Source organism: Camelus ferus, chromosome 14 (assembly GCF_009834535.1).
Source record: "Camelus ferus isolate YT-003-E chromosome 14, BCGSAC_Cfer_1.0, whole genome shotgun sequence".
Classification (NCBI taxonomy): domain Eukaryota; kingdom Metazoa; phylum Chordata; class Mammalia; order Artiodactyla; family Camelidae; genus Camelus; species Camelus ferus.
In genome coordinates this window covers 9864904-9878799 of record NC_045709.1, presented here as the reverse complement: position 1 = coordinate 9878799, position 13896 = coordinate 9864904, and the positions used below count along the sequence as shown (strand labels likewise).

At 30.9% G+C, this 13896-nt stretch overlaps 1 long non-coding RNA gene across 3 annotated transcripts in view; it reads left to right on the top strand.

Annotated features, from left to right (window-relative positions):
- LOC106729534 overlaps positions 1 to 13896 on the top strand; it is a 122064-nt gene that overhangs the window by 45561 nt on the left and 62607 nt on the right. For all 3 annotated transcript variants that reach the window (XR_004325667.1, XR_004325668.1, XR_004325669.1), the window contains 2 exons: positions 1444 to 1511; positions 12374 to 12474. This is a non-coding gene — a long non-coding RNA (uncharacterized LOC106729534). The remainder of the gene's footprint in view (positions 1 to 1443; positions 1512 to 12373; positions 12475 to 13896) is intronic.

Sequence of the window (13896 nt, the reverse complement as noted above, 5' to 3'; positions counted from 1 at the left end):
CTCAGGCATTTGTGGAAAAGTCTTGTTTATTTTTACTTGTAATAGGAAAAAATTGAAAGCAGTGTAAATGTTAAGCAATAGGAGAGTGGCAAATTGTGACACAGTCACGTGATGAAAAATGTTTGTTTTACAGCTGTTAAAGTGAGAGCTATGTGTATCATGATGATGAATGTCTTACTTCAGCAAATAAAAACAAATTGCAAAAGGTTAGCTACAGTATAACATTTATATAAAGCTTGAAAGCAATGATATATGTTATTTTCAATAATTGAATTTGTAATAATAATGTAAAAAGATGCGTAAGAATTAAATAGCAAGTTCAGGATTGTGATTATGTCTTGGGAAAGAGGGGAATGGAATCCAGGGTATGGTACAAAAGGGACTCAACTATTTGTATATAGTCTTTTTTCTTTAAAAAAAAAAAAAATAAGCATGGCAGAATATTAGAATTCAATGCAGATGCATTGGAAAGCCAGGAGTAGGATGTGGGGATTTATTTTGCTATTCTCTTGATTTTTCCTGTGGATTTGAAATTTTTATCTTTTCAAGTAAGTGGGAAACAGTACTGTCCCTTTTTTGGTGAAGATATTCTACAATAAGATGTACACTTGGAATACTCCATTAAGAGCATGGATTGGGTTTATTCACTCTATTCTGTGTCTTGTAGTAAGTACTTAAAACCATTAGTTGATGTAAGAACTACAACTATAATCATGGCCTACAGAAATCAAACTAACCAACTTAAGTTGCTAGGATATTTTTAAATTCTTTTATTTTTAAAGATGAACTGTAATGTTTCTTTCCTTTGCACACTGGCTTTTAATCCTTCCTACTTTTGTAAGTAAAGGACAACCATGGAAATAATTTATTTTATCACTACTATTTCATTTACTCTAATTCAGGCAATTTCACAACTATGTTTTCTTTTGACCATAGATCATAATCATAGCATACTATTTTCAGAAATTTCTTCATGCATTTTGAGTTTCAGTTTAAGCTTTGTATTTATACTGTATTATAAGAGAATTCTTGAAATGAAGCAATATATAGATTTTTAGATATTGCAGTAGTATACATGTGTATGTGTGTAAGAGAGAGATTGGTCAATCTTGAGGTATGATCTTGAATTTATCTTAAAATATCTGTACTTATATGATGTCCTCCAGAAGCCTCAGTGTGTTCCAAGTTAGACATTGAAGTATGAGTTTTATATATTTGATTTTTAAACTTCAAGAAGATAATAGTAACAGAAAAGTGTATTTTAAAAACTAATGATAGACTCTGGACTGAAATATATAAATCTGCTGCTGGGTTTTTCTAATCTGTGATTATTCTGTGCTATGTAAGAATCAGAAAACAATAATTGTCAACCTCAGTTGAAAATTTTCTAACTTAAGTAATGTGATCAAATTTTTATAGTCTTCACTCTTACCTTTTTCGTAGGTTTAGTAACAATAAAATGAAGACCATAATAGAACAAGCCCCCTACGTAGCCCAGCAGTTCTTACCTTGTAAGTATTAACTCACAGTCCCCCTACTATTGCTATAAAAAGTTCAGTGTCATGTTTTGCTTTATTTCTGAATTTTTTCTACCATTCTAGAATCACAACTTTCTAACATCCCTCTACCTCCAACTCATTGAAGTTTGGTATTTATTTAGTCCAATTTAGATCAAGAATAATGCCATTGCCTTGGGTAAGTTTTCTGTTTGTAAAGTACTTTACAGCCAGGCTCTATTATCTCTAAATCTAAGAATCATAATTGTAAACCTTTTTCCTTCAAAGAATTTTACAAATAAGTAATGGTCATTTTTATTATCATCATTATTCATGCTATTGACAGTTATTTTATGGTTTTATAAATTGGAAATGTTCTCCCCACTTGAAAAATAATTTCTGCATTTTGCTAGATTATACTGCAGACTTCTTTGTGAGGTGCTTAAAATTTAGCTGTTAAAACTTCAGGAGGTAGGAAAAACAGGAAGGCAATCCCTTTTCCTTCCTTTTATATATACACATGCACACCTCTTTCTTAGAATAAGAAACATTTTTACCCTGATTCATTTAACTTTTGAGAAACTTACAAATTCTAAGGGAATAATTCTAATAGATTACCTGAAATTGATGTTATACCCCTAGAAAAACTCTCAAAATCAAGATCATGGTAAATGCAGAAGATATTTATTTCCCTAAATTTGAGACCCTAAAATCAGTTACAAGAAAGATTCTCTTCCATCAATTCCTTGAGCTAATCTAAATATCGCTAAATAAAAGAAACTCAGGTGCGTCTCTTTCTGTTCTTGATATTGAGGGATAGGGCTGTTTAAATGAAAACTAGTGCTTCAGATACTTCTGTTACATTACCTCACACCATTGCATTAGTGACCCAGTGAATAATGTGTATGTGTCAAGAGTGACTTCATGATCATAGATCAGCCATTGAGCTCAGTAAGTAGTTTTTCGGGTAGGAATCAATTACATATTGAAAACTTTTAATAATGAGCCAGTTTGAAGAGTAGTGGCCAAATGCCACAGATCACTTCTTTTTCTGATTTTTTTCCCTTTATATTTTTGTCTGTGGAAAACTAGAATGGAAACATTTGCAAATCCCCAAAGAATCCTATATAATCCAGGGTTGGGTTTCTTAATTGGTCCCTTGGAAGCCAGCTCAGCTTTTCTTCAACTTAACTCTTAGAAAAAGAAATCTTTTCAATTGGTCTTGCGCTGTTACTGTAGACTGGAGGGCAGCTCACTTTTCCAAAGGAAAAAAAAAAAGTATCATTTAATTCCCAACAGATTTATAAGTACAGATACCATCACATTCTTAAGCTCATGTCATCTCCTTTATAAATTTCCAAGCAAGCAGCCTTTTTTGGATATTCTTCAGCATCTTTTAAACATAGATCATTTGCTGTATTTCATAGTTGGAATGTTTTCTGTTGTCTCTCCTAGGTAGTATGCCTGGAGTTACCTTTAATCTTAGATACTAAAATGGTGATGTTTGCAATTAAATAATACCCAGAAAGATAGATACACAATGAGAGTATTCATTGATTCTTTATGATTGTGTGGATGTTCACTCTTCTGCTTTTTTTTTTTAATGTTTGTTTTATGCCATTGTTTCTTTAAGATAGGGATTTTTTTTTAATTTTTCACTTATGGAATATGGATATCCCAGAAACTGGAATATTACTGTTCCATATATTTGATACTGTCAAAATTAAATAATGGCAGTGTTTTGGGTTCATTTTTACAAATTGAGTGGAGATGAAATATTTTTCAAGTTTGTTTTCAAGTTTTAAGGTCTTAAACTTTTGTTGCTTAACATAAAATATTCAGAAATAGTCATAATTTTTCCTACTTTTTTCTTTTTTTGAGCTATGCTTTGATTTTTATTTATTTCTGTTATGTGAATTTAAAATAAATGTATCATTTGGTGCTAAATAAAATAACATCTTTAGGTTCATTGTCAGCATTAAGATCATTGCTTTTTTGTCTTTAATCTACAACAACAAAAATTTTAAGACATTGACTTCATAAATAGGAAACAAAAAGTAAAGCAAAAACTTCACTATTCAGTGCTATCAGTGTTAGTAGTCCTGTAAACAAAAGTAATGGAGATAAGTTACTTTGTAATTCAAGGAAGTTATTAAATTTGCCTGGTATCCATAATATAGGCTACCAAAAAGAAATTACAACTATTTCTCACATTGGACTGATTATCAAAGATAAGTTTTCAGAAATGTTATCTAGTTAGCCATAGAATAGCAATGGCATGTAATCATACCATTCTAGAAAATATTGTCAGTTCTTGAATTACTGTGTAAAGTAGGATTTACTGAAAGTATTGCAAATAAAATCAGAATGTCATAATCAGTAGGGCACTAAGTAATCAATATGGCAAATGATATAAAATCTGTTGTGTTTTCAATGAAAGTGTAATACTCTTGGTATGAATCCCTAGATATAGCTGAAAATTCTCCTATTTTTAATTTATTTGTAATGGAAATTTACTTGTGTAAATTACTGTCTACCTGTGCCACTCTTGAGGAAATTTTAATTATCTTGAAGAATTTTATAATGTGAATGTTTCTGAGAGAAAGCTATGTGCCAAATGAGAAAAAAATCAAATTGCTCTTTTGGCACTTGGATTATAGTAAAGAGTGTTATAATCCAAAGCAGAAAAATTCATAAGGGTGCTAGGTACTGTCAGCATTTGGTGGTGAAGAAGTCTTTGCAAACTTAATAATATGATCAGTTGATATTAATTTAGTAAACATATCAATTCCAGGCTCTTAAAGCTGTACATTGTTTTATAATTTGTGAAATAAAGTTGACAGTATGCAACAACCATTTTTCAATTATTGTTCAAATAACAGCTATTTTTGAGAATTAAACAATGCTTAATTGAATGCCAGGTGTTCCTGTCCTCAAAGTTTTATATATTTGACATGTATATATTTAACAGGATGATTGAGTTAAATATGAGCTTTAATGTTTAAGGCTGTGTTTCTGATCTCAGCAAAAGTGTAACCATAAAATTTGAATTTTAGTGCCAAAATTATAGAAAGGGGTTGAATTCATTGTTTTCCCACCTTGAACAACTTCTCGGTTCAAGATAGATGACTCAAAGAATAGTAGAGAACTTACTATTTATAGAGTTACTTTGGATATTTTCTTAAGAAAATGAAAACAGGGCAGAATTCGATAGCGCAGGCCCTGATTTAAATAGGAAATAAATATACAAGTCTAATGAACTCTGGTATAATAGGGATTTCAGGTTCTTAGCATAAATACAGTAGATAACACCCCAGACTACTCTATTCAGTTTTGCCCCTGCCTATCCATTTGATTCTTCAAAATTATCTCCCTATAAAAACAGGAATAAATTGAATGCAGATTGGCATAAATATATATCCACTTATCAGCAATCGCACCTGAAGTTTTGCCTAGACTGTCAATTTCATTCTTCCTGTTAATATCCAATAATGAATTTATTAAAATTTTTCTCAGTTTTCTTTTCCTTAATTTTACTCTACAGGTTATTATTTCTTTATGCCTCTAGTATTTGGTCTCCTATAGTCAGAACTTAAAATTGGCAATTTTATCTTCCAAATCCTTAACAAGACAGCTCAGTAAAATACATTGAATTTTTCTAAAAGCCAGTTTTTAAATTGATCTACATTCATTTTATTTTAGCCCTCAGAATACTAGAATTAAAACCATAATAAAATAGACTTTTTCCTTAGTGTTAAAAATTGTATTTGTGTCAGTAATAACTGATGGCAAATAAAATTCTTGTAGGAGAGAGGTTTCATTTTGATATATAACTTCATCTTTGGCCCTAGATATATCTTCTAAAAATAGTTTTGTATCTTTTCTCTAGGCTAAACATACACAAGTCCTTCCACTGGTTCTCATAGTATGAATTCTAGACCATTGGTATGCTGGATATTTCACTTTGGTCTGCTACATTTTGTCAGTATTCCTTTTAAAATATTGTATATAGAACTGAACCCAGTATTGTCAATGTGGTTTGAGGTAGAAAATACAGTCAATCTCTTATGAATAGGATACTCTGTTAATGCAGCCTAATTCCAGTAACTTTCTCTTTGTCATCAATTCTGTTAGTTCATATTGACTCACAGTCCACTGAAACCCTAAGTTTGTCAAAAGTGTGTTTCATATCCTACAGGCATTTATAGAATACATGTTCACTGCTAGATGTGCTCATAAAAGTTTAGGATTATACAATCTTAACAACAGGTCTATAAGGTAGGCATTAATAGGCCCATTTTATAAAGAGGAAACTGAGGCTCTGTGGACTAAAATAACTAACCTAAAGTCTAGACTTACAAGGGACAGGATTCCAACTTGGATCTCCTGGCTTCAGATTCACTGTTCTGTATCACTGCCACCTCGAATAAATTATTTCTGCTGCTCATTACTTTGATAAAGTTAGAAATTCAAAAATTGACCAGTGAATTCTGTTGCATTCAGGGTGATTTAAGAGCTTAGGAGACATGTCTTGAACTTTTTAATGTCATTGTTAAATGCAATAATGCCTTATATAAACTAGATGAACTGAAATTAGAATAGTGTAAGATAGAAGTAACTATACCGAAACAAAAATGTTAACGGAAACAAAATTTAAGTAGCATATTATGTATAGGGACGTGAGGGGGAAAATCACTAATTTAGGTTAAATGTATAATTTTTACTATATTTTAAATTTTTAAATTAAATCTAAGAAAATTAACTTAAGGTAGTTAAATATTCCCATTTACTCATATTCATTTTCAAGTTGATTTCTTAAGCAAGACACTTTATTTTGTCTCACCTTTCAAAATGACTGTTTTTTTCTTAGAAGATTGTAAAAGTGAAAAGTTGATAGATCAAAAGCTAGTAGAGATACATAAGAACCCACAGGCCAAAATATAAACAGCCAGACTTGGAACTAAGACTACTGTATAAAGATTATAAAGGACAAGAACTGAATGGTTCTGTTTTCTGATTTTTTTAATAGCTTTTTTTTTCTTTTTTTTCTCTTTTCGGTTCTGCATCAAGGTTCTTTCCATATCTAGTTAAGGAAGGTGGTTCTTCTTTTAGCCAGCAAACTTTAAAGGAGGTATAGAAGGATGGAGGCACTATGATGTTTCCAGTGGACAAAGATAACAGAGTGGAAAAATGGCATGGTACATACTGGGAAGCATTGCCATATAGCTAGTCCAGTTTCAATGGAGGATAGGTATGAAATGATGAAACCAAGTACCTTTTCAACACAGTACTCAGTTGTCAATGTTCAGAACTTACTATGAATGGACAGTTCAGTATCAGCTAGAAAGGATGAAGTAGGAATCTACTGTAGGAGATAGACTTAATTGTCCTTAAAAGTAGGAATAAATGGAAAGGGGATTAGTGAGTATTTTAGCCTCCAGCAGTAGCTTCGGAGATTCAGAGATCAGGTGGGAATGTACAGCTTAGGAGAGGAGAGAACTGGAAAACGATTTATTATAAGCATCTCAGTTCTTCCTGGAGCCTTGAAAAATCACTTACTGGGAGGATAGTCACTACTCAAATGATGAGTAATAGTATTTGGTTCTACTTGCTACTCATCTGCTGTCCGCAGTAGCTTCATACTTGATCAATCTTTTGTTCACTCATAAATACTTAATGTGCTTCTCTAACTTATAGGTACCCCTTTTTCCTAAATATATAACCACCATACTTTGAACACACTAACAAAATTAATAGTAATTCCTTACTATAATAATACCTAGTTGCTATTAAATTTTCTGATTATTTCAAAAAGGTCCACATAATGCATTTGGTTGTCATGGCTCTTAAAAGAGATCTTTTAACTGGAATTGTAGAGTGCTTTCATTGGAGAGAAATAGGAAATACTGCATAGGTCCTGATTATACAGACTTTGATGCTAGACAGAGAAGTACAGACTCCACTTGGGAAACTACAGATATATTCTTAACTACAGATACATTCTTTAGGAAGTTTTGTTAATTGACTAAAGATAGAAAGTCAAGCTGAAATGCAATTGTAGGTATAAGGTACTTAGACCTAATTTTAAGGTATGAAATTAAGAATGGCAAAGAAATTGATGAACTGAGATCTCAAAGAAAAGATCAGTTGGTCTTACTGACTAACTGAATACAAGGAATGATTGACACAAGGTGAAAATTAGTGTAAAGAGAGAATAGCAGTGGGCAAGTATCTGTAATTTGAATTCAAAAGAAAAATGTGTCTAAGAAGAAAAAAATTAATATAAATAGCATGTTTATGTTCTTATCAAACCTTTTGTATTTCTTGGCTGACGTTATGGTACATTTGTGATTTAGTCATATCTAGGGAGTAAAGTCATCAAAAATTAAAAGCTCAAGAAATATAAATGTTTAGCTTCTAAGTAGTTTAACTTTGTATATAAGGAAGCTATTGTTAGAAAATTAATAATAAAATAACATTTTGGAGGGAAGTGTGTGACACACACATCTGACTTTTCTGGAATAAATTGTCTGGATTGAAATCCACTTCACACAAAGTTTCTAAGTAATCAGTCATTAATTTCTTCAGAAAAATTCAAGGGAGTGTCGAAATGGTACAATTTTATATTCACTTAAACTCAAAAACTAAGTTTTTTGGGTTATACCTTAATATTATTTCAAGCCTGTTCTTAACACTGAATTTTAAATGTATCTTATCTAGTTAATAAAAGTGTTTGTTTCTAAGCATTTGTATCCAAAAAATAAGTAAAAGAAAAGCAAATTTTAATCTGTTGCCTGTGAATTTTTTGTATATGGACATGTCCTAAAACTATTTCTTTAAATGAAAAAAATCACCATGTTTAGTGAAATTGTTAAGCAGTTTAGTTAGACCCCCACAATTTAGGCCTTTGCTTAAAGGTATTAAAGGATGTTCTAATTTTTCATTTTCTCCAAGTATAACATGTACATATCATACCACTTGTGTAGTATTCCACTGTACTATGGTAGGATAGTCACTCTCTTGCCCCGGGGCTGTATACAGCCAGCTCTTCAGAGGTTTATATGCATTATCTGAACCATACTTGAAGAAAGTAATAACTATTATAAATTGTGTTGATGCCAGTTTAAAAGTAAAATTAAATATTTGAAAAATCTAAAGTAATTTAGTGACGCATAAAGGATATATCTAAACAACAAAGCAGTAGAAATATTTTCATGCCATGTATTAGCATCCGAATATTCCTATCATATGACAATGGAAACAATCTATAAATTCAAAAGAAATTTTGAATTTAAAATAACCCCTTCTTGATGACATAATAAAAAACCTACTTTGGCAGCTCCAAAGTAGAAGATAATTTATAAGTGAAAAGGAAAAATCAAAGTTTACTAGCCTAAGATTATTGTTGCTGTTGAACACAGGTAAAGAGAGATGTACCTTCCCGACCTGGCTAGAATAACTCCACTGGGATCTTTCAGTTTATTAATACATTTAGGTCAAGAATTTTCCTATTTTTCTGCCATGTGGAAATAAATGTTTTCTAATATTTTAAATTTGTCAGGTTTTCAAATAGAAAGCAGTGATTTTTAATTATCTCAGTTAAAAATAGAAATAAAAATTGATAGGAAAATACCTTTCTCTAAGGGTGTTTATTAAAACATCAGTGGTAAAGTTGCAGTATATCACAGAAATTAATCATCTATAAGAGATGAAATTAAGGTGAGAGAAACTATAGCATGTATATACAGAAAAACCTTGTAACCTTGTAACTAATAAGCAAATTCAGCAAAGTTGCAGGGTACAAAATCAGCACTCAGGAATCAGTTGCATTTCTAGGCACTAATAAACAATCCAAAAAAGAAATTAATGAAACAATTCCATGTAAGTAGCATCAAAAAGAATAAAATGCTTTGGAGTAAAATTAACCACAGTGGTGAAAGACTTGTATACTGCAAATGACGTAACGTTGCTAGAAGAGATTAAGGAAGATACAAATAAATGGAAATATATCCCATGTTCATATATTGGGAGTCTTAATATTGTTAAGGTAAGATTACTACCCAGAGTGATCTGCAGATTCAATGCAATCACTATCAGTATCAATGACTTTTTTTTTTCTTTAGAAGGAGAAAAATATATCCTAAAATTCATGTGGAATCTCAAGGGACACCAAATAGCCAAATCAATCTTGAAAAAGAAGAACAATGTTGACGCTCTCACACTTTCGGATTTCAAAACTTAATACAAAGCTCTGGTAATCAAACAGCATGATATTGGCAGAAAGACAGACGTATAGACCAAGTGGAATAAACTAGAGGGCCCAGAAATAAACCTTGTATTTATGTTCAGATGATTTTTGACTAATGTACCAAGACCATTCAATGGGGGAAGGACAGTCTTTTCAACAAATGGTGTTGGGAAAACTGGATATCCAAAAGAAATGTTGGACATTTACCTCATACTGTATACAAAAATTAACTTAAAATGGATCAAAGTCCTAAATGTTAGAACTAAAATGATAAACCTCTTAGAAGAAAACATAGGGGGAAAGCTTCATGACAGTAAGGATTTCTTTGATATGACACCAAAAGCACAGGCAAAAACAAGATAAATTGAACTTCAAAATTTAAAACTTGTGCATCAAAGGATTCTATCAACAGAATGAAAAGGCAGCCTACAAAATAGGAGAAAAGATTTGCAAATCTTGTATCTGGTAAGGGATTAATGTCCAAAATATACCAAGAACTCCTATAACAACAACAAAAAACCTATGTATAAAATGAGTAAAAGTCTTAAATAGGTATTTCTCCAAAGAAGATATATAAGTGTATAAACACAAGAAAAAATGCTGTACATCACTAATCATTAGGGAAATGAAAATCAAAACCACGATGAAACACTATTTCACTCGCATTAAGATGGATACTATCAAAAAAAAAACAACAGTGTTTACAAAGATGTGGAGAAATTGGAACTTTTGCATAGCCACTATGGAATACAGGCCTCAAAAAAATAGAATTACTGTATGATCCAGTGATACCACTTTAGGGTATATACCCAAAACAATTGAAATGAGGACTCAGAAGCATTTATATACCATGTTCTTAGCATTAATTGTAATAACCAAAAGATCAAACAAATAAATGTCCGTAGATTGAGAATTGGATAAACAAAATGTAGTATATACACACAATTGAATACCACTCAGCCATAAAAAGGAAAGTCTGATATATACAATGACTTGAATGAACCTTGAAAAAATTACGGTAAGTAAAATGAGCCAGACACAAAAGGTCAAATACTGTATGATTCCATTTGTACGAGGTACATAGAATAGGCAGATTCATAGCGACAGAAAGTAGAATGGTGTTTTCCAGGGTCTGCAGTTATTGGGGAAAGGGCAGTTAGTGTTTAGGGGGTATAGTTTCAATTGGTGTAGATGAAAAGGTTCTGGAGATGAGTCGTGGTGTTGTGCAACATTGTGAATGGACTTAATGCCATAGAACTATACACTAAAATTGCAAAATTTGTTTGTTACCTAAGAAATGAAGACTTTCTTACTATGAAGTGTTTCTTTTTTTAAGGTTTATAAAACTTCACATTTTGCAGTCTTCACATTTATTTCTTTCAAGTTTGGCATACTTGGCTTAGTTTAAAATTATAAATTTAGGGAAAAAAGGATTGGAATTGAAATAACCCAATTGATTCTTCTTGATTTTGAAATAATCACTTGATTTTGGAATAATCATCTAATGTATATGTCTGCTGTGCTTGGGCAAAGAACAATATGCAGTCTTAAAGAATTACTTGTTTCATGATTTTGTGTTTTGTAGTTTAAATGATTTTAAATTCTGAGAAGGGATTATGTTGTTTGGTACAGTGGTGTACCAACTAGCATAACAACTGGGACAGTGCTTTGCACATAGTAGGTGTTAAGTAAAATATTTTTTAAATGAAAACATTTATGTATATAGATTATTTGAAAATGTCATGTTTACATTTTTGTCTGGAAAGTGGGTATGGTTTTTGTCTGGAAAGTAAGCTTGAGCAGGCAGGATAGCCTAAAGGACAGTTCTGTAATATAACTAATAAATAAAAATATGTATTATGTGTTTCTCAAATCATTATGAACAGATCTATTTTGATTATATATTAAAAATTGTGCTGACCCTTGAGCCAATAAAAGAGTAATACACAAAACTGGTTATTCAAGTAAGAAATTAGCTATATTTTAGTGGGAAAATATTCATAAAAATTAATGTAGAATATGTGACAGTTAAGCTTTGTGTAAGCAATTGGATATTAGAAAGGAGGGGCAAACTTCGGTGCACATCACCTTACGCTGTAATAGAAGTATTGTAGCTTTAGCATAGCCATTTTAGCAATGAGAAAACTGGGGCAAAAGAGGTTGCCAAACTTGAACTAGAGTAGTAGTAGTTTTCTGATATCTTTTAGAGAGAGAAGTAATCTCTCTATCTAAGTATGTGAAAACTGTTTAGGAGTATACTTCCTTACCCTGTGAAGAATGGGAACAAGAAGAAAGTAAGACAATCAAGAGCCACAGGGTTCCTGTTGTATTTTTCATCTCTGGGTACAGTTAACTCATTTTTCCCAAGGCTTTCTATGTTAAAATTACTTCAAAGTGATATCCACCTCTAACAGAATAACTATTCCAATAGATTAATGGTGAGGGTAAAATAATTTTTGGGTTTTTTTAATGTAAATTATCTCAGAAAATTGGTTTGTTTTAGGTCTTCTGAATATTTTTACCTTAGTAGTAAAATATTTCACGTGACTTCTGATTTTTTCCTTTAAAAGTATATTTGCATTTTGCTAGCTTAAGTTTATTGAAACTGAGCTCTTGTATTCATTTCTAGTTTTTACCTTGACATGAAGTCTTACCTACTTGATGAAGATGTCTTTTGAATGGTATACTGCAAGGAGTGAAATGCTGTTTGTAAATTATGCTTTTGCCAAGGTAAAGTCCAGATTTTATGAATTCACTTTTTGTTTATAAAAGGAAAAAATAATTTCATATATATTAATACATCAAAAGTTTGATTAAATTCCTAACTGTATTGACTAAAGATGACACCGAAAAAAATGCTTTTATTTTCCTCATACATCTTTGTGTTCTAACCTATAGCAATATGCTTTGCACATAATAGACTTTTCTTAAATCTTCAGTGTACAAATGTTTTATTATGCTACAAAAGCTTCCAAGAAATAACTAATTATGCATACTATGTCAATGTTAGACTCTAAACATGGGTTTTTAATGTATTTATCCTCTTTTTTTCTAAAAGAAATTTTTTTTTTGTATCTTTAGGTGCTAATGTGTGTTTAAAAACTAAAAACCTTGGAGTAAAGTAGCAGCACATAATGGTTTGTGGATTTTGAAAAAGTGCAGGCCATATTGTGCTGCCTCAAAAATACAAGGGTCTGATCTTCTGAAGAAAATATATTTCTTTTTATTCATAGCTCTTATGATAGCAATGTCAACAGTGCCTTAGCAGCACGTAAATATTGGCGTTAAGATTCTAAAATTATCTCCAGTATTAACTGTGCTGCTGAAGTAAGGTTGGCCATACTCTACAGTCATATTTTAATATATGTATTACCAATGTATTTTCAGTTTTATTGATAATTTCAGTATTATTGATAATCTTGTCATTTTTAGTGTGATTCTATAAAAATAAGTTAATACTAACTTTTAAGTGTATTATGTTTATTAAAACAGTGTAATTGCAATTTAATAATTGTATTGAATGCCATCAAGAGTTTATTGGAAGAGCTCATACAGCATCAAATAAACTTATTTTTACTTCAGATAGAACAGAAGTATTTATTTTTCCTTTCTCTAGTAAAATGAAATTACTTTAAAGAATTTTTTTATCTCACAGGTAAATATACATTATAAAATACACATTTTAAACAACATAGAAGATAATTTTTAGTAGTATTTCTAAATATTTTCTTGTAAGGGAAAGTATCAAAACCTGAAATTTCTGAAATCCTGTGTCTCAGAATACACTTAATCATAACTTTAAAGGTAGGAAAGACCTTACAGGTGACCAGCCTATTGGTTGAGTAGCTCAGGAAACAGAAACTAAAATTAAGAAATTTGCTACACATGCAGATTAGGATCTTAACTCTATGCCTTGTAAGTTTATACTATCATATTGTTTTTTTCTTGTTTTTATTTAAATGTTTTTTAAATCCTTAGCCAAAGATTTTTGTTTGAAAGTAAAGTAAAAAATATGAAACCTTATTTGTTTTTTAAATATCTAATATTTAAGTAGAGTAAGACCAAAAATTATTATGGTAGTCATTAATTTTATAGATGCCAACACAGTCAAAATTTTCCATTTAATTACAGTTTGAAGGAAAATATTTTCTT